This window comes from Rhinoraja longicauda, chromosome 8, assembly GCF_053455715.1.
Source record: "Rhinoraja longicauda isolate Sanriku21f chromosome 8, sRhiLon1.1, whole genome shotgun sequence".
NCBI classification, from domain to species: domain Eukaryota; kingdom Metazoa; phylum Chordata; class Chondrichthyes; order Rajiformes; family Arhynchobatidae; genus Rhinoraja; species Rhinoraja longicauda.
The window spans coordinates 34800940-34824432 of record NC_135960.1 but is presented as its reverse complement, the minus strand read 5'-3'; the positions used below and the strand labels follow the sequence as shown (position 1 = coordinate 34824432).

The window sequence follows — 23493 nt, the reverse complement described above, 5'->3', positions numbered from 1 at the left end:
GCTGCTGATCAGTATTAACTGAAAAGCTACTTAAGCAGCAAATACAGTGCAGGAAATAAACAATAGATGATGGACACTAACAAAAGAGTCATGATACCTCAGTAAAATTTCAAATTCCCTGGTACTCAGAATTATATTTTCTAATGAGCAAGGTTATACAAGGAAGTAAAGCAAAGTATAGTTTTAATTTTCTAATTATTTTCATTTGGAATAAAAATAGCTTGCAAGAGACATAAACAAGCTTAAGATTATGACATCTTTATTGCCTGATGGTCAGCATGAATGGGGTGGGCTCAAGGCCCTGTTATTGCGAAAGTTGGCTCCATGACGTTTTATAAATCCTACACAGGAACTGCATTCAAAGCAGAAAATTTTACGTCAAGTCTCAAAATAGATTTTAACCGTAGCTATTTCTAAATACAGAAGCAGATTTCCAACACATGAACATCAGAAAAATCAGAAAGAAAGGTTAATTTTGAAAACTCTGAACTTGAAGACAGTGTATGCTTTTGAGTCTCAGCACACTGTCCAGATGATGCTCAACATTGCATGGATTCATTATGCTGGTGTGGGGAATAGACAGCGGGTGAGTTTGCCCAAGGTTTGACCTGCAGCCATGAGGTTTCGTGGAATTCAAAGATGATATTGAAAAGTCCCAGTATTACCTCCATCAGTTGGAAGAAAGGTCTCGACCCAAATCGTCATCCATTCCTTCTATCCAGAGATGCTGCCTGTCCTGCTGATTTACTCCAGCATTGTGTGTATCTTCATAGTCTGCATGATGATATACTCTCCAGCCAACACCAACTCCCTAAAAAATGTTTGCCACCCTCCATCATGAAAAAATAATTAGCCTCCACTAAGTGCTTGTGATGCTCATGTAAGCTAATCCTATTTACCCACACTTGACCCATATCCCCCTCAACCTTTCCTTTGTATGTACCTGTTGAAATCTCTTTGTTATTTTACCAGCCCCAACCACTTACTCTGGCAGCTCATTCTATCTACATACTATGTGAAAGAATTGTCCCTCAGGCCCCTTTCAAATCATTTTCCTCTCGCCTCAAACCATGCCTTCTAGTTTTTAATTCAGCTTCCATGGTTAAAACAAAATACTGTGCATTCACCTTATCTACAGCCTCATGATTTTATACACCACAATCAGGGCATCCCACTATTCCCGATGGGCCAAGCAATGGAGTCCTAGCCTGCAATTTAATCCCTCGAGTTTTGGGAACATTCGCGCAAATCTTCTTTCCACCCTTTCCATTTTTATGACCTCTTTCCTCTAGCAGGGAATCCCAAACTACACAACACTCCAAGTACAGCCTCAAATGTCTATACAACTGCAACATAATGTACCACCTCCTGTACTCAAGGCCCAAATTTCAAAGGCCAGTGCATCAAACACCTCACCACACTGTGATATCACTTTCAGGGAACTACATACGTACTCCTTGGTTCTCATGTTCTACAACAGTCCCCTGCGCCCTACAATTAACTGTGAAAGTCTGATCCAGATTTGGCTTCCAAAATACAACACCTCACGCCGATTTGAAATGAACGCCATTTGCTGTACCTCGGACTACTTACCTAGTTGATCAACATGGCATGGTCATTTTTGATCATTTTTATTTCTTCACCGTCAATGCCTCCTATTTTGATGTCAACCTGAATGTCTATACTTTCTCATACAAATACTTTAATGAATGATAAATAATAGGCTCAGCACCAAACCTTGTGGCACACCACTACTCGCAGGCCTCCTATCCCAAAACAACCTTCCTCCATCACCCTCTGCTACCAACCATCAAGCCAATTACATATCCAATTAGCCTGCTCTGTTGATCACGTGATCTAATCTTCCATTTACAATGTGGGACCTTGTCAAAGGCCTTGCTAAAGTTCACCCTGGCCTCATCAATCCTCTTTTGTATCTCTTCAAAAAACTAACAGGTTTGAGACAACTTCTCATGCACAAATCTGTGCTGACTATCCCTAATCAGCCCTTGTCTATCCAAATGTGGATACATCCTGTCCCTCAGAATCCCTTCCAGAAACTTACCAACCACTGATGTTGGGCTCGCCAGTCTGTAGTTTCGTGGGCTCTCCTTCTTAAATAGTGGCTCAACACGAGTCACCCTGGAGTCTTCCACAAGTTTGCCTAAAGATGAAGCAAGTATCTCTGTAAGGGACTCTACAACTTCTTTTGAGATTTCCACAATGTCTGAGTATGTACTTGGTCAGGCAATGGAGATTTATCCATCTTAAATGTACTTTAAAAACACCAATACCTCCTCTTTGAAAATTCAGATATGGTCCAAGACCTCAACTCGTTTGCTTCAATTCCCTTGCGTTGATAGCCATTTGTAATTCTGTATATATTTGGAGCTATCAATAATTTGAAAATTCCCCATGTCCAGCGCAAAGTTTCTCGCAGATACCTTTTAGTAAGAAATGTGAAAATTTTCAATTATTCATTTTTTATTGTTTTTAAATGGCTTTTATCCCAGAGGTTTTTTGTTTCTTTGTTCCCAGTATATCGAGATTCTTATCGCAATCTGCCTTAGAGCCAACTATAAAATATTGGCCCAAGTTAAAATGCAGGATCAAAAATAAACTAGTACTTTTTTTAATGGGGGCATAGATAACGGAAGTCAGATTTCCCCTCCCCCTGTCTTTGTTAAAGAATTAGAACGGGTTAACTCTTTTCCAAACCTTCAGAATAAATTGCCTTCAGGCAACATTAAAATTTGCATCGATTGGTTCATTGGGCATTCATGATTTGTGTGTGGCACTGCTGATGTACATGACTATCAAACCAATGCATAAAAACATCGAATAGATCTGCTTGGAATGAGAGAAAAACATTGCTGAACATGCAAACCACTAATAAAGGAAGTGAACAGCCAGCATCATGTTATCTACCATGATTTGTACTTATTCTTAACAATAAATGTACAGCAGTGTCTTTGACAGGTGTAGACATTTCATCTGAGAAATGAATAGGAAGTTCCTCTCAACATGTATGAATTCTCTTCAGCGATTTTTTTTAAACACAATTTACATCAGGAATTTGGATGTAATTACATAAAGGAAATTGGGCATAAGGAATGCTCACTGATGTCCTGAGATATTGTGCAGAGTTAGGCCATTTCAGCTCTGTCAGTCCTCTAATTTTGCAGCATGTAGTGACCATAGGGATTGGTCCTGAGAGTCGAACCCGCTGATTGGCCAGCTAGGTCAGGTGGTGGTTTTGGGGCCCAAAAACCAGGCAGTGGGAAGAGAACTTCGATGTAAACAGTTTGAGTTAATGGTTGTCTGTAATCTCGTTTGTTATCCTTTGTAATTGAATATTGCTGCCGCAATAAACTTCTTTAACAAAGTACAAGCCTCCAGACGCGCCATATTGGTGACCCCGACGTGATCTAGCCGATCATCTACCATGGAGGGACAAGACGCCCCTTCTTTGGTTCTAACGCACGGCGTACTGCAGCTAAACGCAGTCAGCCTTCATCTTCCTCCGTTTTGGGCGCATCAACCACAACTTTGGTTTGCCCATGCTGAAGCTCAGCCGGACAAACTGGTGGTGGCGCGTGCAGAATTCCAGAAGATGGAATGAATGGGCATTGTCCGTCGGTCCGACATCCCGTGGGCCTCTCCGTTGCATATGGTCTCCAAAGCATCTGGGGGGCGGAGACCATGTGGAGATTACCGACCCCTTAACGCCGTCACCACAGCAGACCGCTACCCCATACCGCACATCCAGGACTTCTCGTCTGGGCTGGAAGGTGCCATGGTATTCTCCAAAATTGATTTGGTGCGGGGCTACCACCAGATTCCTGTGCGTCCGGAAGACATTCCAAAGACTGCCACGATCACTCCGTTCGGGTTGTTCGAATGGTTGCGTATGCCTTTCGGTTTGAAGAACGCGGCACAGGCTTTCCAGCGGCTTATGGACCATGTTGGTCGGGATTTGTCTTTTGTTTTCATTTATTTGGATGATATCCTGGTCGCCAGTCACTCGGAGCAGGAACACCTGGTCCATTTGCGGACCGTGTTCCGGCGGCTTCAAGACCACGGGCTCATCATCCACCCCTCCAAGTGTCAATTTGGCCTCCACTCTATTGATTTCTTAGGACACCGGATCACCTCTGCCGGCGCCACTCCTATGCCCGAAAAAATGGAGGCTGTCCGTGCCTTCCCGCGACCCACCACAGTAAAGGGGTTGCAGGAGTTCGTGGGCATGGCGAATTTCTACCATAGGTTCGTACCGGCAGCGGCACGGGTCATGCGTCCGCTCTTCCAGTGTCTCGCAGGCAAACCTGTCGAGTTGGAGTGGTCCACGGCCGCTGAGACGGCCTTTGAGGCAGCTAAAGTGGCTCTGGCAGACGCCACAATGCTCGTCCACCCAAGCGCCTCCGCCCCCATGGCCCTGACGGTCGATGCGTCGGACGTGGCGGTGGGAGGGGTTTTGGAACAGCAGGTGGATGGCAGTTGGCAGCCCTTGGCGTTTTTCAGCCGACAGCTTAATCCGGCTGAGCTGAAGTATAGCGCCTTTGACCGAGAGCTTCTGGCTCTCTATTTAGCTGTCTGCCACTTTAGGTATTTTCTAGAAGGCCGCCCATTTGTGGCCTTTACGGACCACAAACCATTGACTTTTGCTTTTTCGAAAGTGTCCGACCCATGGTCGGCCCGCCAGCAGCGGCACCTGACTGCCATCTCAGAGTTTACTACCGATGTCCGACACGTCGCGGGTAAGCTTAATGCCGTTGCTGATGCCCTGTCCCGGCCAGCCATTTCCCCAATTTCAGCGGTGGAATGCGAGGTGGATTTCCAGGAGCTTGCGGAGGCACAGCGCCTGGCAGACACTGCCTCAGCATACCAGTCCACCACTTCGGGGTTGAAGTTGGCCCAAGTGGCTTGCGGGCCTGCGGGTACAAAAGTCTGGTGTGATGTTTCCCTTCCCAGCCCTAGGCCGGTGGTGCCAGCCGCCCTTCAGCGCCGGGTGTTTGATGCCATTCATGGGCTGGAGCACCCGTCCATCCGCTCCACCTCTGCCTTAGTGGCCGCTAGGTTTGTGTGGCATGGCCTGCGGAAACAAGTAGCCGCTTGGGCCCGTTCCTGTGTTCCCTGCCAGACCGCTAAAGTTCACCGGCATGTCCAACCTCCGGTGCAGGAGTTTGCGGTCCCTGCGGTCCGTTTTTTTCATATTCACGTTGATTTAGTTGGGTCTTTACCTTCCTCCAGGGGCTACACTCACCTACTCACGGTGGTTGACCGGTTTAGCCGTTGGCCGGAGGCCTTCCCGTTGCCCGACACCTCCGCCGCCTCTTGTGCCCAGGCCCTGGCCCTCCATTGGGTGGCCCGTTTCAGTGTTCCGTCCGTCATTACCAACGACCGGGGGTCCCAGTTCACCTCTGCCCTTTGGGCTACGCTTGCGGAGCTGTACGGTTCCCGGTTGCAGCAGACCATGGCGTACCACCCACAGGCTAGTGGGTCGTGGAGAGGTTTCACAGGCAACTTAAGGCGGCCCTCAGTGCGCGGCTGGACGGCCCTGACTGGGTAGACCAGCTCCCCTGGGTCCTTTTGGGCATCCGTACTGCTCCCAAGCAGGATCTCGGAACTTCGTCTGCGGAACTGGTATATGGCTCGCCACTCACAGTGCCCGGGGATTTTCTTCCGGAGTCCTCTGGTCAGCAGCCCTCGGTTCCGTCGGTTTTAGCATCCCTCCGGGCGTGAGTGGGTTCCCTGGCTCCGGTTCCTACTTCACGTCACGGGTGTTCCATGGTGCACGAACCGCCTGCCTTGAAGGACTGTGAATTTGTGTTTCTGCGTAGAGATGCCCATCGTTCCCCGTTGCAGAGGGTCTATGAAGGACCATTCCGCATGTTGCGTAAAGGGACGGTCACCTTCACCTTGGATGTTGGGGGCAGGAGTGAGCTCGTCTCTGTGTCCAGGCTCAAACCTGCACACTTGGATCAGGACCGCCCTGTCCTGGTCGGCCAACCGCCTCGGCGGGGCCGTCCTCCTGCAATTCCAACTGATCCGGGACCCCCTGCTCCTGTAGTTCCTGCAGCCCCTCTCCTTACTCGTTCTGGTCGCAAAATCCGGCTCCCTGCTAGGTTCCGTACCTCGGGTTCTGGGGGGGTCATGTAGCGACCATAGGGATTGGTCCTGAGAGTCGAACCCTCGGATTGGCCAGCAAGGTCACATGGTGGTGCGACCATAGGGATTGGTCCCGAGAGTCGAACCCGCTGATTGGCCAGCTAGGTCAGGTGGTGGTTTTGGGGCCCAAAAACCAGGCAGTGGGAAGAGAACTTCGATGTGAACAGTTTGAGTTAATGGTCGTCTGTAATCTCGTTTGTTATCCTTTGTAATTGAACATTGCTGCCGCAATAAACTTCTTTAACAAAGTACAAGCCTCCAGACTCGCCATAAGCTAATCTTTATCCATTACCCATTTAATGTCAATATAGAATTATAACATGCATGACCTTTATTAGTTATCTAGTTTCAAATTATCAATGTTTCCCTCTTCCTCATTCTTGAGTGTCATTCTTCAGTTTTGTTGGAATTTAAGATTTTAAAATCCAGTTTTTAAACAATCATATAATTTTCATCCAATTAGTTCTTGTTGATGAAATCTAGTTAAGCCAGTGGCAATCTGTTTCTAATTTGACATGGGGATAACTATCATTTCCCCCCCCACACTCCCCAAAGATCATAAACCCACCTCCAAGCAGTAACAGCTAACAACCGCCAGAAAGAACCAAACACTGAAGCATTCATTCTGTTGACATGATTTGTCTGGAACAAATACAAACTGAATGAGCCAAAGGGAGAAATTTCCTTTGAACACAATTTATCTTGCAATTACCTTTGCATATGCACCTTCCTCTACATAATTAACTATTCATTCAATTTTGCAAGAATGCACTGGTATAGATTAATGTATCAATCAGACACTCGTGCTCCAATCAGTATTTACAGGGAAAAAAATCAATCTACACACAGCAAATCAAGTTGAATATTCATTTGACAATAAACAATAGGTGCAAGAGTAGGCCATTCGACCCTTCGAGTCAGCACCACCATTCAATGTGATCATGGCTGATCATTCTCAATCAGTACCCCGTACCTGCCTTCTCCCCATACCCCCTGACTCCGCTATCCTTAAGAGCTCTATCTAGCTCTCTCTTGAATGCATTCAGAGAATTGGCCTCCACTGCCTTCTGAGGCATTGAATTCCACAGATTTACAACTCTGACTGAAAAAGTTTTTCCTCATCTCCGTTCTAGATGGCCTGCCCCTTATTCTTAAATTGTGGTCCCGGTTCTGGACTCCCCCAACATTGGGAACATGTTTCTGCCTCTAACGTGTCCAACCCCTTAATAATCTTATATGTTTCGATAAGATCCCCCCTCATCCTTCTAAATTCCAGTGTATACAAGCCTAGCCGCTCCAGTCTTTCAACATATGACAGTCCGACCATTCCGGGAATTAACCTAGTAAACCTAGGCTGCACGCCCTCAATAGCAAGAATATCCTTCCTCAAATTTGGAGACCAAAACTGCACACAGTACTCCAGGTGCGGTCTCACTAGGGCCCTATACAACTGCAGAAGGACCTCGTTGCTCCTATACTCAACTCCTCTTGTTATGAAGGCCAACATTCCATTGGCTTTCTTCACTGCCTGCTGTACCTGCATGCTTCCTTTCAGTGACTGATGCACTAAGACACCCAGTCTCTCGTTGTACGTCCCCTTTTCCTAACTTGACACCATTCAGATAATAATCTGCCTTCTTATTCTTACCACCAAAGTGGATAACCTCACACTTATCCACATTAAACTGCATCTGCCCACTCACACAACCTGGCCAAGTCACCCTGCAACCTCATAGCATCTTCTTCACAGCTCACACTACAACCCAGCTTTGTATCATCTGCAAATTTGCTAATGGTACTTTTAATCCCTTCATCCAAGTCATTAATGTATATTGTAAATAGCTGCGGTCCCAGCACTGAGCCCACTAGTCACTGCCTGCCATTCTGAAAGGGACCCATTTATCCCCACTCTGCTTTCTGGCTGTCAACCAATTTTCTATCCATGTCAGTACCTACCCCCAATTACCATGTGCTCTAATTTTGCCCACTAATCTCCTATGCGGGACCTTGTCGAAGGCTTTCTGAAAGTCGAGGCACACCACATCCACCGGCTCTCCCGTCAATTTTCCTAGTTACATCCTCAAAAAATTCCAGAAGATTAGTCAAGCATGATTTCCCCATCATCAATCCATGCTGACTCGGAACGATCCTGTTACAGCTGTTGTAGTTCGTGCCCTATGAACAGAATAGTCAGACAACCGAATTCGTATAACCTCTTTATTCTACTCACCCAGGTGGGAGAGAGTCTAGAAACCGGAGCGTTTAGAAACACTCAGGAAGCTAGTGTAGTCTCTCTCCCCGAATGCTAACAATTACACACATTTATACCCAAAATACATGTGCCAGTACATTTCCTGTTGCTACCTTATATGGCAAGTTTTACAATGTCCTATAAATCTTTATGTGCCCTTCAGGACCCCTATGTCCTCCGTGTCCTGTGTGACCTACATGTCCTCGGTATTCCCAGGACCAAAGAACAGTCGATATGACCAAATGTTCCCCTTAACCATCAAAGGATGGTTAAGCATCAAAGCCTTAAAGCCAGTTGCCCATATCAAAGGATGGTCAACCATAAACCGTGCCTCCATGCTGAGCAACAGGATGTCCTGGCAACATAATCGAGCTGGAGCTTTTACACCTTTTTTACACCCCTGCAATAAAACCCATATGGCGAAATGTCGAATGTTTAACCCCTTACATTCCCCTCTTTGATTATACTATAATCACCGTTTGTGTTGTTTTCTTTTTCTTTTTAAATTGACCGATTAACAAGTAGTTGGCGTATACATGGACCGAAACAATAACAAATTAACAGAATCACTACAATTAACAGAAAGATACTGCCATAATGGAAAATCGGCCCCCACAAATATCCTAAACCAAACCAATCCCATCCTGAAGCATTAATTTGATTTTGGGCTAAATCTGCCCCTATTTTCCTAGTCAAGCCAAGTCAATTTTATTTGTATAGCACATTTAAAAACAACCCACATTGACAAAAGCGCTGTACATCAGTTCAGGTACTAAGAACATACATACAATGGCACACAAACATAACAGCATATACATAAACAGTTCACAGCGCCCCCTCAGAGGGCTCAAACACTAAATGCTCTTTCTATAACCTCCTTCACATGCCTCGCGATATTGGTGATATTAGAGGATACATCTGGTACAAATGTACAACATTCTTGCCCTATCATAGCACAGGTATCCCCATTCTCGGCTAGCAGGAAATCTAGAGCCATACGATTCTGGAGAGCGACAAGACGCAGGGCCATTATTTCAGTTGTTAACTGGCCTATTTGTTCCCGAGTCTCGTACAGTCCATCAGCAGTACAATTTGCTAATTGTTCCAGGGCACTAGCTAAGTTTCAAATTTCAGTTCCCGCCCGAGCGGTTCCCCATCTCGGGAATATTATCCACCAAAACCTCTCAAACTCCGATACAGCTCGTTTAGAGCGCCACTCTGGATGCTGTAGAGGATGATTTATGGTTCGTAAATGTGGGATTACAAAAGCTAGATAACAGCACCCTGTCCAGATCTCATAGGATCCCTGATCATACCGTGGCGAAAGTCCTGGTAACCAGACATATGCTCAGCTCCCACATATTAAGTAAGTCCCATTGAGAGGTCTTGGGGGAACTGTAGTACTGATATGGGTGCATGTGCTGAATCCCATTCTACAGAAACAGGTTGTATTTATTGGTGTTCTGGAGAGTCATGAGGAGAATTAACTTGCATCCGGGGCCAATTCTCCTGTGTTTGATTAAGATAGGATCTCAAGAACCACCCATTAAAACATTGACATCCACAGTCATCTGATTGGTTGTCGTAATCCGTACACCAATTATTGGGGCCAGGGCTCTGTGAGTGATTCAAAAAGAACCGGGCAGACCTGACTTCACTCGGAGTGAAGGGGACCGGGTAAAGAGGCATCATGCTTTTTCCATGTGTTGAAACCTGGGGCGCACACCCAACAGGCAGACCGTTCCACCTGTGAAGCATATGTCTGACATAAACGATTGGTTCGCTTGGTTGGTTGGTCAAACGATTGGTTGAAGAAACGATTGGTTTGCCGGAGATCCGAGATTTGTCCTTCTATCTGACTACCGAGGGTCAATATAATCCACAATCCCATCTCAGCCTCATGTTGTCCCGTGGTTTCTGGGCGTCTCGGACCTGAGAATGCTAGGCTGATAAAGATTGGGTTAATAATTTCATTTATTCAATTAAACGCTCATCCAGGTCGTACAGTTCATGGAGGTTGATGCACCCCTCTCCCTCCATCCCCCAAGGGGTTCGGAGTGGTTTCCCGTATAATACCTCAGCTGGGGCTAATCCTGTAGTAGAGTGGGGTTATACGCATAGAGGTTTTCTAAATGTGGTCCTCAGGCATTGAATAAATGAAAAGCAAAATACTTCCTTTAAATATCTTATGTACCCACTGACCCAAGTAAATAGGCTTCAAAGGCTAATTTATCAACTAAGCTAGTACAAAAATGGGAAGGGTCCACAATTCCAGCACAATTGTAATCTTCAATTCATTCTCAAATATTCAATTCATCCAGTTAAAAAAAACAAATGTTGAAATGTGAAGCCAAAGATACAGATCCCAGTTCGTTTAGACCATCTACACTAGTCCAGCAGTCTTTTGCTCAAATTTCCTTCTTTGTTATATCCCTGTATGAAGGGGTACCCCAATGAGAAATGCTGAATTATTGCATGCACATCCTGAACACGTGGAACAGCCAGAATACTGGACGTGTGTAGAACAGCTGCTATCAACCGTTTTTGTTCCTGCAAAAACTGGCATTCATAATCCTTGGGTGACAACATCAGCTCTGTCACATGCTGACCTGGTGTTCTGAAACACCAGCTCACCCTCCGAGCAAATGGTTATCGCTCTCAATACTAGGCAATAAATAAGTCAATAGTAAAGCGTGCACGGAATAGGAGTAAGGAAAGGTGTTATCCATAAAATAGTTCACCATGAAGTTGCTATGCCTGATTAAAAGCTTTGTCAACTTGTAACATGAATTTAAAAATACCTGGACTGAAAGACAAAAACTAAATTCACCTGTCAGGCATTGGAAATTAAACTGGCACAAAGCATGTCCACAGGGTACAACCCAATAGGCTTGGTCTCTCAATTGTTTAGCTCTGGTTTTATTAAACCATCCTGAGCAGGGTCCTATTCTTTCTGCCTTCCAGGGTATTGTGCCATTGCCTCCTCTGCATATCATCTGAACGTCTTTACATAAATGTCATGGAGTAAATACAGATTAAACACAATCCCATATAGATCTTGAGTGCACTTCCCCTAATAGCAGGAGTAACAATAGCAAAATAGCAACATCAATAGCAAAATCAATCCATCAGCTAAACACATCAACAATAACTAAGCAATACTTATAACTAAGTACACGTGGCAATTCAATAAAATCTATTTGTAAACCCCAATGTATTTTGGGGTGATACCATGTAGCATTTATTACATCCAACATTCCCCTCTTACCAGCATAGGTAAGAGAGTGAACATAATGCAAAACAGGTAAAAGCGCGTTAGGGACACAAACTTTGCCAGAGGCAGTAACCCAAAGCAAGTCAGATTCGCGAGGGGAACACCCATCCTGGCTCCACCGGTGTCTCTCAGCCTCGGGGGCGTCCCCCTGAAGCTGGCAGAATTCCGAAACACTGGGCATAGCGGTATTTGCAGAAAACTGCTGTTGTTCACCTGAAGAAACTAAAATGGCAGGTCAGGGCCTCTGTGCGTACCAATGTGTCAGCCAATGCATTCCTGAAAGAAATGGGATCCTTGACAGATGTATGCGAATTACATTTAATGATAGCCAAGGTTTTCGGGAGTGTTAAACTCGCTAGTAGACTTCGGACAAACAGGGCATTTTTAATAGGAGTGCCTGCTGCAGTCAAAAAGCCCCTGTGCTGCCACAGGTTACCAAAATCATGTGCAATCCCAAAGGCATATCGTGAGTCGGTGTAAATATTAGCACATTGGTCAACGCAAAGGTGGCAGGCCTGCGTGAGGGCAAATAATTCAGCCTGCTGGGCAGCATGAGGTATACTGACAAAGGCTATGGTGGGCAGTAACATCAATCTCTAGCGCCGATCGTGCGGATTCTTGTTCGTGGCGCAACTTAACCCGTTGTCTGGGACCTATCCATAATCCCTGATGCTGTCTCATTATCGGGGGGTAGTCCCCAATATTCTGGCGGGGAGGGTAGAACCGGGACTGGTACAACCGCAGCCGGTGGCTCTGCCTGTGGGGCTGTGGGGATCGGACGTGTCCAGGGTTCCTCGTCACCCTCGGACTCCTGATTACCTAATAAAGCAGCTATAGACTCCAGTGGTTCGGATTCTGACTTTTGTTGTTGTTGGGTGAGATATATCCCTTTGGTACAGGTTTTAAATTCACCTCGAGCTCGGGTAGCACGGTCAAGTCTTAGATCATACACCTTACATTCCGCTTGCAAAATATCGCATGTTTTCGGTATTCCCAACCTATCACACACTGATATCCCTCTACTACTTGCATTTTCCCTCCAACTTCGCTCCCTTGACTCCTGATGGTGCTTCCCCCTCTTTCCATTTTTTTAATCCTCTTTTTCCATTTCTTCACTGCTTCTCGCTCTCACATTAATTGTTACCAAACGATCAATTTACCCAGACCAAGACAATGTCAACAAGAGTGACCGCCCTTTACGTTATAATACCGGGGCACCGCCATCACCTTATCCAAAGTCCGTCTCACATGTCTGACATCCAATTACCAAACGATCAATTTACCCAGACCAAGACAATGTCAACAAGAGTGACCGCCCTTTACGTTAAAATACCGGGGCACCGCCATCACTCTTATCCAAAGTCCGTCTCACATGTCTGACATCCAATTACCAAACGATCAATTTCTCTTGTATCCATAGCCTGTCCCATTCCTGGCCTAACAACCAATCACTATATCACGTTATGAAATTATTCTTAAATTTACCCAGACCACAGACTCATGCGATAAAGACTCTTACCTCAATATCATCCTTATCCTTGCCCTTTTCCTTATCGGTTCGTCTGTGAATCTCAGTTGAACACAAAATCAACCCCAAACGAGGGACTTCAGTGTCTGAAAAACGTCAACGTCCGGGGTCTCGAACAACGGTCGAGAAGTGCACTCTGTCCCCTTCGGACGTGTTTCAGTCACCACTGCCTCTTAGTCGTTCGTGGTTGACAGTGCCAAAGAGATCCTGCCGACTACGCCAAATGTTGTAGTTCGTGCCCTATGAACAGAATAGTCAGACAACCGAATTCGTATAACCTCTTTATTCTACTCACCCAGGTGGGAGAGAGTCTAGAAACCGGAGCGTTTAGAAACACTCAGGAAGCTAGTGTAGTCTCTCTCCCCGAATGCTAACAATTACACACATTTATACCCAAAATACATGTGCCAGTACATTTCCTGTTGCTACCTTATATGGCAAGTTTTACAATGTCCTATAAATCTTTATGTGCTCTTCAGGACCCCTATGTCCTCCGTGTCCTGTGTGACCTACATGTCCTCGGTATTCCCAGGACCAAAGAACAGTCTATATGACCAAATGTTCCCCTTAACCATCAAAGGATGGTTAAGCATCAAAGCCTTAAAGCCAGTTGCCCATATCAAAGGATGGTCAACCATAAACCGTGCCTCCATGCTGAGCAACAGGATGTCCTGGCAACATAATCGAGCTGGAGCTTTTACACCTTTTTTACACCCCTGCAATAAAACCCATATGGCGAAATGTCGAATGTTTAACCCCTTACACAGCTATCCAAATGCTCTGCAATTTTGTCTTTTATAATTGACTCCAGCATCGTCCCCGCCACTGATGTCAGACTAACTGGTCTATAATTTCCCCTTTTCTCTCTCCCTCCTTTCTTAAAAAATGGGATAACATTAGCTACCCTCCAATCCACAGGAACTGATCCTGAATCTATAGAACATTGGAAAAAGATCACCAATTTGAATCATCAAATGATCTCCTTAAATGAACTTCACTTGTATGGAAACAAATCTGTGAACCAAACTCCAGTGTCAGTACATCACATTCCCAGATCTTATAAAAATCTTGCAGACTTGTAGAAAACGATCTGCCTGTCCCATTTGTTAAGATGATCATTTTTAAGGAAAGCTGCAAAATTTCAGGAGATTGTTAGGGAACTAAGTGGGCAAAGCGCATTAGAAAGGTAATGGCACTCATATTTTTATTTCAGAGAGGATGCTGCAGTTCGGTGTATATCATACAAAACTGAGAGACAGCTTACCTGTTGAATTCACTTCTTTGCCACTACTGATTGATGGTTTGTCCTTTAGTTAGAAGGAACCATAAAAATAGAAATTGTAAGTCTTTGGTGCCTTCATGCCTGCCTAAGTTCCAAAATAAGCAGATCACTGCTATGGGTGATCAGAGCATTTCACAATACCTGGCAATTACATCCTCTGTAAAATTGTGAAAAAACTGAGAAACAGCTCCATAGGTCAGAATTCAACCAGGGTATCTGGAGTTAAGAGGCAGTTGTGCCACTTCTCCACGCTTAACCACAACCATCTACTCTTACTGTTCGATATCATGCGGATGGTAGGTTGCGATTTTAATTGTTTTAACTATTTTAATTGTTGAATATTACTGAATTTCAGAAGCATTCAAGCCTTTGATATTTAACAAGGTCAGCAAACCTGCCCGAGCCAGTTTGCATTTTATTCATGGATTGTCGTAATCGGTCCTCTGCTCCTCCCTACCACAAACCCTCTGCAAACCAGTATGCTCAAGGTCACTTATATCACTAAGGACCTGTACAGTAATTAAAAGCCCAACAACCTTCTGCAGGCTCTCAATAGTTGGGAACCATGAAAAAGCGAGTTTGATGTGCATTCTTTGGTCAGTTCTGAGCACAAAGTGAAGACATCAATAATTGCACATTGTGAGCCAATTTAAAACAGTGCCATGTCAATCCAATAAATTGCTATCCTCAATCCAACAGTCTCCCCACATTCCTTTCCCCCATTCCCATCCAGCCATATCCCACCCTCCAGCTTTACATTTCATACCTACTTTTTCCAGTGTAAGGAAATACTCTTTTGTCTGCATTTCACCTTAAGACCTTGTTATTATCTCCATTGATCTGATAATCACCCCTCTCACCTATATCCACTCACTTGCTTGGCTTTGCCCCACCCCTATCTTTTTTCAAGCTTTCTCACAACACCTCCCCAACCCCATCAGTCTGACCCCAACCCAAAACATCTATAGATGCTGCCGGACTTGCTGAGATCCTCCAGCACTCAAGTTTTGCTCGATTCCAGAGTCTGCAATTGTGTTTCCATCCTCAAAAGAAAAATCTGTTGCAAGGGGCGAGCAAGAGGATAAAGGCACAGACAGCATTCTTGACAGTTAGAGCAAGAAAATACATTTTACATTATAAATCATACTGTATCATAATGTACTCAGTTTACCAAGGCAACAGGGTCTACAGAAATGACTAACTTTACAACTATTTATTAATTCAAAGAGAATATAATAATCACGACAGTTTGTTGCAATTGGGTAACATTTATCTTTGAATCCATCATTCAAAATCCCTAAATGTTTATTATTTGATCTGATCAGGATTATCTTCGCTATTGTCAATTGCTGTGTGCACAAATAAGGCAGATTGGGGTCAAGAGAAATTGTGCTCAATCTTTTTCTGCACGATTCCATGAAATCTATCAGCATTCATTATCAGGATGTAATACCAAGAAGCGCTTCCAAAAGAAATGAACCTCAGAAGCACCCTTTTCATTTGATCATATTTACAAATTCAATCATGCACACTCCACTTTCCCTGCAGAAAATTATCTCCAAATATTTGTATCTGGCAATTTTCTACTTTCTATTGCACTCTAAGTAAAAAGCCACTAAAACTTCAGCAAACATCTCTACACTTTCATACATATTCTGTAAAAAGATTATAGTGATTGGTCACTAAATTACTTACATTTCCTAGTTACTTCAATTTCAAATTCTTATATTACACCATAAAGTTAGGCACACAGATTCAAGTGAATCTGAACTGTGGCATATTTATTCACAGACATTTACTGTTTACAAAAGGTTAATGTACATGCATATCATTACTCCTTTTCGGGGATTCAATTACAAAACAACTTCCTTGCATTTGAAATATATTGAATTTCTTCTTAAAAGGTTTTACAAAAATTCTTTAAATAGTCACTTCAAGTTAAGAAACCAGATTCATTAATATATTATGCAATGTTTAGCATTTCGTAATTACACTTACTGAGAATTTCACTGAAGCTAGGTATCTGGACAAGATACTCAAATTCATTTCCTATAGTGCCTGCACTCTGAAATGACAGTCATCCAGATACAATTATTCTCAATGCTGAAGAAAAAAAGCTGCTGGAGTTGAATCATGATGAATCAGATGAATCATGATTCAATACATTTCTTTGCAGACTACTCTGTTTGCAATGATTGGGCTTTCAAACATTACATCAGAAAATTTCACTGCAAAGATGTATTATTATCTTCTTAAAAGTGGCCAATATTCCAGTTAAATTTGTCAACAAAACCAGGCACTGGTCTAGAGCGACAAGGTTTGCTAACCGAGCTTCAGTTTCATAAGAAAACACCTGTTTCATTCTGTAGAATGCTGCTCCTTTCGTGAATGCGCAAGCAAACATAAATAACTTTGGTTAAAAGGTTTTCAACCTACATTACTTTTGATCAAGTATTTGCATGAAATTTAAATTTTTTTAAACTCAAATTTTGGTATTAAATTGTTGCTGAAACTAATAGAGGAAATTTTGCTCCCTCCTTTCTGAACAAAGTTTAAATTCTATTAGATATTGCTTCAAATATGTTGACTTTTTTTTTAAAAGCACAAAAAAAAACAAATACACAGGAAATGTAATCTCCTTGTCTGGATATTCCTGGATACTATAAATTATTATCCCAAAGCAATTTAAATGTAAATAATAAAGGCGTGTTAATTAAGGCTGCTCTGATTAATCATTTTTTTCAAAATCATGATTAGTCAATAAAAGCGATTACATATCTAAATGCTCTCTTCTCTAAAGCTAGTACTAGAATAGGATGACATGACAGTTCCTTGTTTTGTAAAGATTGAGGAGTCTGATGATGAGGACAAAGGCAATGATGACTCCTTCGGCATGTGGGTTGAAGATCAATCCGTGGATACTGATGTTCAATTTGCAGACAACATTGCAGAATTTATTCTCACTTTTGTTCTTGGCAACCCGACTGCCTCTCCCCTTCATACAGTTCGGCGGGGGGGGGGGGGGGGGGGGGGGGGAGCGGAAAGAGAGAATGGACAGACTCATGATAATGGGGCATCTTGGATTGACATGGGCAAGTTGGGCCAAATGGCCCATTTGCAAGCTGTATGACTATTTCAAAAAACTTTGAAAGTACTTTCTGCCCATATCAAAAAGTTAGCATTGTAAATGGAAAAGTGTTACTTCAATTACAGTTAAAATTGGAATCCTTCCTCCTAGTGTCATGAAAGTATAAAATTCTAACCCTCAACACTTAATTCCATGTAAGTATTCCATTTAAGATGTTATTCAAATCGTAGCTTAACTTCCCTAGTTGATAGAGGCGATAAACAACTCAGAAAGCACCCTAAAGTTTTGTGGTCAGTTTTGGGAAGTGGTATATGGCAATCTCGGTACATGAAAGCAGCAGAAGAGTTGCAGGAGGTGACAGTTGGTGTGGCTGCAGTTGCAGAAGGACGTGGTGTTGGAAAGGGAGAATGAAGCGTCCACAGGTTTTGCAGCAACTAGGCGATGGCACAGTCTGCAGTAGCTGCAGAGTTGCAGTGGCTGTGAAAGGAACTGACAGCAATGCCCTCAGCTCGGCTGATCCGTACGTTAATCCACCAGGTCACCAGGCCTTAAAGTGAGAAAATAAGAACCATGCTTCTTCTTGGGCCAAGATATTTGATATTTTCAGAGACTTGATATTTCAAAGTTGCAAGACGGCACTGGAAAGTGGCAACTCTGTATATTCTAGAAGAGGACTACTATTATCCACTACAAATCATTCCACTCTTTTGCATGTGCATGATATGATTTGACTGGAGAGCATGCAAAACAAAACTTTTCACTGTAACTCTGTATATGTGACAATAATAAACTAAGCTATCGAAAACAATAATTCAGACTCAAAAAAGGCTCGAAATTCTGGCAGCCAAAGAAATAACACAGTCAACCCTGATAAAACAGCATTTGCATGACTGTACCATATAACTATTACAGAGGATCGACTATTTTGTTTTAAAGCATTTTGGCATGCCAAGAATTCTAACAAACAGGTACAGAAAACCCTTTCATAAACTGACAGGCTCATGTGCCAGTTTCAGGGGGGCAACAAATCAGATTAATCTATTGCACATCAGGTCTATATTAATTGACTACTCACTCAACTATATTCTGACTTATCATTGATTTTTGTTTCTGTTCAGATTTTTATCTAGACAAAAATAGATTGATCCAACATTTCCATAATTGTAATGCTCGTGAAGTGTTAATGTCACCAAGTTTTTCCTCAAAAGAGCTATTTAGTAGCAATATTTCTGTATCATTACAAATTTTTGGAAGATACTAATTTTCTAGCTGTGAAATCTTGGTTCTTAGGAGAAGACTAGACCAAGTGGACCCGTTGGGCTCAAATCTCTCCTGTATTGGTGCAGCACCCTCTCCTCCCCCTCCACTCCATCCCCCTCCACTCCACCCCCCTCCTCCCCCTCCACCCCCCTCCTCCCCCTCCACCCCCCTCCTCCCCCTCCACCCCCCTCCACTCCACCCCCCTCATCCCCCTCCCCTCCCTAGGAGATAGATTTAAACTTTAAAATGTGAATAACTTTAAAAATATAACACAGATTTCAATGAAACTTCTTCCATTAGCACCAAAAGGACAACGGTGAGTAAGATGGGCCTAAAATTGTTGTGCTATCATGTATCATTTTGGCTGTAGTTCAGGAACAAACAAACGAGAGTTTTAGTATACAGATAATGAACTACCAAGAAATATGCTTATAACAGAAATATGCTCAAACATCTCAGGAGGAAATTGCAAACGTCACAGTCAAAGCTTGCAACAGATAGTTCTATATTTAGCCAAATTTTACATTGAAGCAATCACTGGCTGATTGTCAAAGACAATACCGGCAGTGAAACCATAATCCGCAGATCTGTCAGCTGGACAATAATCGCTTTCAAAGGTTTACTAATGCCAAAAGTAAAAACTATTATTGTCAGCACTAAGATACTAATAAACATTGACAAGAATCTTGATATTCAAGGCCAGAAAAGTCTCGACCCGAAACGTCACCCATTCCTTCTCCCCCAAGATGATGCCTGACCCACTGAGTTACTCCAGCATTTTGTGATACCTTCGATTTGTACCAGCATCTGTAGTTATTTTCCTACAAAAATATGACGATGTAATTTCAAAATAGAGAAAGTTCACCCCAAAGTGTTGTTCAAGAAAGCTCAACAAAAGGATTCATTTATGAAAAAGACCAGCCACAAGAAAACAGGACATGAAAAGCTCTAATGCTTACATGATGGAAAATCCAACAGAATTTAATGTGGATTATTTATTTTATTACAGCATAACTTCATGACAGACATTTTCAGAGATATGGAATGCAGAAACCTTTGAACCCGGTGAAGTCAGAAACCTCCCAAATTGAAGTTCCATGAAGAACCAATATTGCTTATAGCTTTGAATCATCCTTCCAGAATGAAAGTCCCTAAATGATTTACTCAAGTAATGACTATTTCAATCAAGTTTGGAAAGATGTGTGGTTGGTGGTTACAAACTTGGTAAGGCGATGGATCTGTTTCAGTACTGCAGCTATGACTCATTGTAGATTGACTTGGGCTATAAAAAAACTAATAGAAATGAATTCCTGCATGAAAATAATGTTATTTTTGTGAATAAAATTTAAAAAGTCAAGCCAAATCCTGTCAATTTTGATAGTAGCAATTTGGTTTCCTAGATTTTGCTTTGAACATAGATTGAATATTTGCCCTGACCACATCCCAGAAATTTAAGACGCCCAATAACCCAGGCGATAAGGACTAACCAAATTAGATAACCATAGCAAGAGAAATATCAATTACAATGGCATAGTTATTGATGTATTCATTGCTCTTTAAAGAAAAAGTTTATTTTCATGATTAGTTAAATTTAGTAAGACGGAAGATATTTTAAGCAAGAGGAAATCAATGTTAATTATCAATGACTATAAGCTAGTTATTACTGAATGGAATCAGTGTCACCATGACTCTTCAGCACAGGCATACAAATTTAGAATTGCTGTTTCATAAAATTAAATGGATTAAAGAAACGTGGTGCTGTACACACAATCAAAAATTTAACTATTGGAAAAGGACATCCATCACTTACACTTTTGTTAAAGTTTCTAAAATACTGATCCCTGTTCAAGAAACATCCTCTAAACCAAATGTAGATTTTATTACATATGCAATTTTAATACAGCTAATTTCTTATTAGAAAACTGATAAATTTAACAAGCTTTGTTTTTAAAAATTAGAATTTGTGCCTTTCTTTTTTACAAGTGTAAAGTACACTCTGGCTTGAGCAATGAACAGTTTTAAAAAATGTAAACGAAGAACTGGTTTACTAAAATAACCCAACAAGCAAATAACCCAACATTACGAACATTTTTTAATTTATATGCCCAACAGCCAAAATTGTGCATTTAAAAAAGGTGCCAACTGGGGAATGACAATACTTCTACATGCATCTGGTGATGTATACCCTTTCAATTCCATTCACACAATGTATTCAAAGAACCACTAGAGGGAACTAAAACATTAATTTTTACAAGCTAAACAGCAGACCAATAAACCATCTATAATACTAAAACTCTTGTTTGTTTGTTTCTGAACTACAGCCAAAACAGTACACGAAAGCAAGCCAATTTTAGGCCCACCTCACTCACCGTCGTCCCTTTGGTACTAATGAAAGAAGTTTCATTGAAATCGGTGTTATAATTTAAAAGTTATTCACATTTTAAAGTTTAAATCAATCTCCTAGGGAGGGGGGGTGAAGTGAGGGGGGGGGCGGCAAGCCGAGGAGGGCCCGTAGGGAGGGGGGGAGGAGGGCCCGTAGGGAGGGGGGGAGGAGGGCCCGTAGGGAGGGGGGGAGGAGGGCCCGTAGGGATGGGGGGAGGAGGGCCCGTAGGGATGGGGGGAGGAGGGCCCGTAGGGATGGGGGGAGGAGGGCCCGTAGGGAGGGGGGGAGGAGGGCCCGTAGGGAGGGGGGGGGAGGATGGCCCGTAGGGAGGGGGGGGAAGGAGGGCCCGTAGGGAGGGGGGGGGAGGAGGGCCCGTAGGGAGGGGGGGAGGAGGGCCCGTAGGGAGGGGGGGGAGGAGGGCCCGTAGGCAGGGGGGGAGGAGGGCCCGTAGGCAGGGGGGGAGGAGGGCCCGTAGGGAGTGGGGGGGAGAGGCGCGGGCCCGTAGGGAGGGGGGAGAGGAGGGCCCGTAGGGAGGGGGGGGAGGAGGGCCCGTAGGGAGGGAGGGGGGGGAGGAGGGCCCGTAGGGAGGGAGGAGGGCCCGTAGGGAGGGGGGGGGAGGAGGGCCCGTAGGGAGGGGGGGAGAAGGAGGGCCCGTAGGGAGGGGGGGAGGAGGAGGGCCCGTAGGGAGGGGGGAGAGGAGGGCCCGTAGGGAGGGGGGAGAGGAGGGCCCGTAGGGAGGGGGGGAGGAGGGCCCGTAGGGAGGGGGGGAGGAAGGAGGGCCCGTAGGGAGGGGGGGAGGAGGGCCCGTAGGGAGGGGGGGGGAGGAGGGCCCGTAGGGAGTGGGGTGAGGAGTGCCCCGTAGGGAGGGGGGGGAGGAGGGCCAGTAGGGAGGGGGGAGGAGCGCCCGTAGGGAGGGGGCCCGTAGGGAGGGGGGGGGCGGAGGGCACAGAGGGGAGAGGAGGGGCCGGATGGGGGCCCAGAGGGGAGGGGGAGGAGGGCCCAGAGGGGGGGGAGGAGGGCCCAGAGGGGGTGGTGCAAGGGCCCAGAGGGGGGGGGGTGCAAGGGCCCAGAGGGGGGGGGGGGGGTGCAAGGGCCCAGAGGGGGGGGGGGGGTGCAAGGGCCCAGAGGGGGGGGGGGGGCAAGGGCCCAGAGGGGGGGGGGGGCAAGGGCCCAGAGGGGGGGGGGGCAAGGGCCCAGAGGGGGGGGGGGCAAGGGCCCAGAGGGGGGGGGGGGGGCAAGGGCCCAGAGGGGGGGGGGGGCAAGGGCCCAGAGAGGGGGGGGCAAGGGCCCAGAGAGGGGGGGCAAGGGCCCAGAGAGGGGGGGCAAGGGCCCAGAGAGGGGGGGGGCAAGGGCCCAGAGAGGGGGGGCAAGGGCCCAGAGAGGGGGGGGGGCAAGGGCCCAGAGAGGGGGGGGGCAAGGGCCCAGAGAGGGGGGCAAGGGCCCAGAGAGGGGGGGCAAGGGCCCAGAGAGGGGGGGCAAGGGCCCAGAGAGGGGGGGCAAGGGCCCAGAGAGGGGGGGCAAGGGCCCAGAGAGGGGGGCAAGGGCCCAGAGAGGGGGGCAAGGGCCCAGAGGGGGGGCAAAAGCCCGGGGGGGGGGGGGGCAAGGGCCCAGAGGGGGGGGGGGGGCGAAGGGCCCAGAGGGGGGGGGGGGCGAAGGGCCCAGAGGGGGGGAGGGGCAAGGGCCCAGAGGGGGGGGGGCAAGGGCCCAGAGGGGGGGGGCAAGGGCCCAGAGGGGGGGGGCAAGGGCCCAGAGGGGGGGGGGCAAGGGACCAGAGGGGGGGGGGGGGGCAAGGGACCAGAGGGGGGGGCTAAGGGACCAGAGGGGGGGGGGCAAGGGCCCAGAGGGGGGGGGGGGGGGGCAAGGGCCCAGAGGGGGGGGCAAGGGCCCAGAGAGGGGGGGGGGGGCAAGGGGCCCAGGGGGGGGGGGGGGGGGGGCAAGGGCCCAGGGGGGGGGGGGGGGGCAAGGGCCCAGGGGGGGGGGGGGGGCAAGGGCCCAGGGAGGGGGGGGCAAGGGCCCAGAGGAGGGGGGGCAAGGGCCCAGAGGAGGGGGGGGCAAGGGCCCAGAGGGGGGGCAAGGGCCCAGAGGGGGGGCAAGGGCCCAGAGGAGGGGGGCAAGGGCCCAGAGGAGGGGGGGCAAGGGCCCAGAGGAGGGGGGGCAAGGGCCCAGAGGAGGGGGGGCAAGGGCCCAGAGGAGGGGGGCAAGGGCCCAGAGGAGGGGGGGGCAAGGGCCCAGAGGAGGGGGGGCAAGGGCCCAGAGGAG

At 46.0% G+C, this 23493-nt stretch overlaps 1 protein-coding gene across 31 annotated transcripts in view; it reads right to left on the bottom strand.

Annotated features, from left to right (window-relative positions):
- Window positions 1-23493, bottom strand: part of LOC144595845 (poly(rC)-binding protein 3) — a 139369-nt gene that overhangs the window by 88574 nt on the left and 27302 nt on the right. For 4 of the 31 annotated variants that reach the window (XM_078403611.1, XM_078403614.1, XM_078403613.1 and 1 more), the window contains exon 2: window positions 2066-2164. The exons of the other annotated variants lie outside the window; for them this stretch is intronic. The gene's annotated coding sequence lies outside the window, so the exon portion shown is untranslated. The remainder of the gene's footprint in view (window positions 1-2065; window positions 2165-23493) is intronic. 31 annotated transcript variants of the gene reach the window in all.